This window comes from Mus caroli, chromosome 1 (assembly GCF_900094665.2).
Source record: "Mus caroli chromosome 1, CAROLI_EIJ_v1.1, whole genome shotgun sequence".
In the NCBI taxonomy this organism is placed as follows: domain Eukaryota; kingdom Metazoa; phylum Chordata; class Mammalia; order Rodentia; family Muridae; genus Mus; species Mus caroli.
This window is the reverse complement of record NC_034570.1, coordinates 86,659,963-86,664,905: the sequence shown is the minus strand read 5'-3', so window position 1 is coordinate 86,664,905 and position 4,943 is coordinate 86,659,963. Positions and strand designations below refer to the sequence as shown.

General features: G+C 39.3%; 1 pseudogene; it reads right to left on the bottom strand.

The window, feature by feature from the left end:
- Positions 1–4,110: 4,110 nt before the first annotated feature.
- The window catches only part of LOC110295649, a 10,526-nt pseudogene continuing 9,693 nt past the window's right edge, over positions 4,111–4,943 (bottom strand).

Genomic DNA, 4,943 nt, shown 5'->3' with positions numbered 1-4,943 from the left:
TAGGGGAATGCCAGGGCCAAAAGAATGGGAATGGGTGGGTAAGGAAGTGGGGGGCGGTATGGGAGACTTTTGGGATAGCATTGGAAATGTAATTGAGGAAAATATGTAATAAAAATATTAAAAATTAAAAAAAAATAAATCATGAGCACAAATTGGCTTCATAAAAACATAACAATGGAATTCTAGAGTGCTGTTTCTCTTTCCTTCTAGCTTTGGTCCTACCAGAAACTTATACCAACAGGTTTCTGTAGCCAATGTTGATGTATAGCTTTTGATTTGTAAGACGTTTGCTTTTGCTGACTAAAAGAAAACGTCCCATAAGTCTAAGGAGGGGGCAATACAAAAGCTTGGCACTGGTTTATTTTTGCCATAATACTTATCTGAAAAGAACATGACAATAAAATAAACAAGCCTTTGCACAAGAGGTTTAGCCCCTTTTCTTTCTGTCTAAAAAAGGAGCTCGCAGGGATCCTGAGACTTAGAACAAGGCCACTAAACCTAGTGGGGCAAAAGAGTCCATCAGCAATGAGACCATCAGCACTGCTCCTCCTCCACAGCAGGGAAATTTGTGTAAGTACACGCAAGATCTACAGACAATCCATCACTTGGCCGTGATGCTGTGATAGAGGCAAGCTAGCTGCTCTAGAGTATACCCATCAATGCCTTAGATCTGCCACAAGTGGCATAATTTACTTTCCCCTTAGTTTTCTGAACTTTACAACCTGTCCCTTGGTCACATACCACAGGGAAGTCATGGGTCCCCTGCACTAGACCATGCTGAATTACACACATTATACCAGCACTTCCTGTGGGAAGCAACTGTAAAGGACCTGTCTCATCCTCGTGTGTATTTGAGAACCATGCATCCCTTTGTCATAGCTTTTGCCTCTTACAGTACTATGATCTGGCTCTCTTTCTATCCACATCCCTCACTGAACTGTGAAGTCTTACAAGGCAGATAAGGTAGCCTCCACATCCCCAGCAACCACTCAAGCCCTAACGCAGCAAGTACTTGACAGATGATCCCATAGTGAGTAAGTGCTTATGATGTTACGGCATAAAACTTCTCCCCAGACTGACATACTATAATTGTCAAAGATTACATACATACATACATACATACATACATACATACATACATACGTACATAGAGTAAATCCCACACACAGAGTAAGCCAGCTTGGTTATAAGAAAATAAAGTAAGAGAATATTAATTTAGTCTGAATGCTTGTACCAACATGATCTAAGAATTATTAGAGAAATGGTTTTCAAATCCAATGCCTTCTTATTTACAGATGTGTATCACACTTATTGCTTAGGCAGATTAAGGTTCAAACTTCTTTACCACATACTATAAATGTTATATAGAATTATTTTATCTTTCATAACATTTTCCTTTTCCTTTTATATACTCGTATTTCCTTTAGATAGATAGATAGATAGATAGATAGATAGATAGATAGATAGATAGATAGATAGATAGATAGATAGAGATATGTAAATTAATTAACCCCAACTGCATAGGTTGATGTGTTAATGAGATAATACATAGTTAGCTGCACAAACCAGATACATGTATGTAGTAGACACAGAAGTATATACTAAAGCAGACCACATGAGCAGCTGCCCCTTAGTTCCTCATTTTTCCATGTGCTGATAAGGCAATCTGAGTCTCTCATATTTATAGTGCCATCCATAATTGCAGCAATAAATGGTTTACTATATGCATATTGTTATACTTAATAAAAATATTTTTATAAATCAATTTGCTTTAAATCAATTTTCAAGATGATACATTTTATTTTTTATTGGAAAATGTTTTACCTTTGCCCTTCAGTGCATAAAACAATTTTTTACTACTTCTATATTTTTACAATCCAGTCATTGCCTGCCTCCCAGTCTGCCCTCCCACAGTTCCTTATCCCATTCCTCCTCCCCTCTATCTCCAAGAGGATGCCTCCCCAGCCAGGCCTCCCCACTCCCTGTAGCTTCAAGTCTCTCCAGGGTTAAGTGAGTCTTCTCCTACTGAAGCCAGACCAGGCAGTCCTCTGCTGTATATGTTTCGGGGACCTCAAACCAGTTCCTGCATGCTGCCTGGTTGGTGGCTAGGTGTCTGAGAGATACATTTTATAGTTTCCTTTAAATTTAATAGTGCATTACTTCTTTATAAAGGAAACTTACATTCTATTTAATACAAGAAAGCTAGGAAACATAAAATTGCCAATCCAAAAATCTAAGAAATGAAAGGAACACTTAAAGATAAAACTTTTAAAGCATTATTAAATATTTACATCTAAACCCAGGTTTAGTATTCAAAACCAATGTATTTTGTCCAAAGGAGTTTGTCCAAAGGAGTTTGCATATCTAGAATATGCATGAAGAAATTGCAAGAGGCATGAAATGAAACAAAATATAGCAAATACAGACTCAAAGCCAAAAGTATTTGTTAAATATTATGGGACCTGACTGTACAACCATCAACATACACCATGAAGAATTTTATTCACCAGCTGCAAGTAAGCCCCTTCCAGAAAAATCATGCAGCGATTTGAATCTTAACAACCACTCCAGTGTTTGAAGGGGCAATACAATGCACTACTATTACAGATATCTATAATAATTGTCTTTGTTAAGTTTAAATTCTTTCAACCTCGCTAACTTAGACACCTATTTTCAGCGCAACTCCCAGGCAAAGAGCAGCTCCTAGCGGTTATACTGGCGGCTTCCCTTTTTCCATGTCTCGATGCTGCAGCCTGCAGATTTCCCCAGGCCTTACATTTCTCCTCTGGTTTTCAGGGCATCCCATCATGATTCCTGCAGGGTTAGCTCCAGGCCAGGATCTGTGCTAAGCCCTTTTCACACATCATCTCAGACTATATTCACATCTCTCGTGGGACACAGGTAAACATCAGGGCATGTGACAATAAGGATCAGTAACCGGCCTAACATGATGCTCTCGCCACCTGGTAGAGTACAAGCTTATCAGCCAAACTCAACCTTAGCATACTCACTTCGTGGTCTTTCGCATCTTTCTTGACTTACGAAGAACAGTTCATTTGAGAAGCCCCAAATATACAAGTAGATAAATTTACATCAAACCTACATGGTAGAAATAAGATGCAATGCTCACAGTGTGAAACTGCTCCTCTGCCCTGCACTTCTGAGAATAGAAATCTTCAATGGAAGTAAATTAAAAGTGACTGCTCTCAATCCTTCATCCAACATGTTCCCACTTAGCCCAGTTAGAAAGTCATGACTTCTCCAGTCTGGTATGAAAGACTGACTTAAGTCCAATGTGATGTCCTGTTTAACCAACAAATATGCTCAGGATTTAGACACCTGACACTTGACGGTTGCTACCGAACCCTAAAATCTTCTCATCACTAGGGAATCACCTGAAAGCAAAACTGAGAAGAGGCAAGGAGGAGAGAACAGAATGGAACATCACGGTCAGAGGCTCCGCCTCCCTGACTTCCAGGCAAGACTAATGGACAAGCACCTGTGAGCTCGAAAGCCATTCCCACCATGTGCTCTGTGCTGGCCTTTTCTGCTCTCTTCTCTTCAATCCTTATTTCTACACTCTTGATTCCTGACTTCACTTTACAGGCTGCCTCACCTAAATCTCTAACTCCACTGATGTTTTCCAGAGATCCAAAAGAATAAGCGCATGCAGCACCATCGATGTTCGCTACAGGAGAGACGGCCATAGCAGCTCTTATGGATCCCTTCTGGTCCTAATAGGTTTCCCACCTCCCACCTGCCCAGCCTCCTCTCTAAAGATACCATGACTGTCCAAATGAAAAACTGCAGGTAGATGATAAGTGTAGAAACTTTCGCTGACAGCTATTGTAGTGGTTCATAATTTTCCTAAAAGTAAATTTTAACATTAGGGCATCATGGTATCTCTGTTATAACACAGTCAATATGCGAACTATTGCAACATAACTATGGTTTTCCACTATCATGATTTCACAGAACAGTAGTGAAGATGACAGAGAGGAAAGCACATGGAAGAGCGAGGCGCCAGAAGCCCGCACCAGCCGCGTGATCGCCCCGAGGACAATCTGAATTGGAATCTGTTGTCGAGATGGAAGTCACAAATGTGAATGCTCAAGACCTAGCGCAAGCAGAAGTCAAAGATTAGAAACCACAGCGTTCAGGAAGCTACAGACGGGGAGCTCAATTGCTTGAGCCTTTAAACATGTGTGCGGAGCTCTCTAAGCACCTTGCACTTGAACGAGAGTTCTGTCTCAATCAATACCCATAAAGGTAAAACTTGAGCTTTAAAACTTCAACATTTGGCCTTAGACTTTTAAAAGAAATAAACCTTTAGGAAATGATATGTACCATCAAATTAATTCATCTCAATTTGGTGACGCATTTTCATTTCCATGCCAATTTTGTATGTAAGAGATCAGGCCATAAAATTATTCTCAAAGTTGAGAGTCTACAGAGGTAAATCACTCTGTAAAGGATACAGAGAATCTTTTTCCCTTTTTGTGTACACATCGATTTTATTGTAACAAAGCAACTTTCACACTTCAACATTTAAAATGAGCATCTTTGCCTTCCAGTGAAAACCAAAACAAAAAAATTAAACAAAAATAATTAAAGATAAAGTTATTACAGAGAATGCCAACTCCAAATAAAACTTCAGAGGCTCCGCTGATTCCCCCACCGAGTGGCAGGGCTCAAGTCATCATTAGGAGAGAATTTAATTTTAAAAGCGTTCTCTTTTTTTTTTTTTTTTTTTTTTTTTTGAAGTGACAAAAATTTTATTTTTTTTTGTTTTTTGATTTTTAATATTTTTATTACCTATTTTCCTCAATTACATTTCCAATGCTATCCCATAAGTCCCCCATAGCGCCCCCCACTTCCCTACCCACCCATTCCCATTCTTTTGGCCCTGGCATTCCCCTATATTGGGGCATATAAAGTTTGCA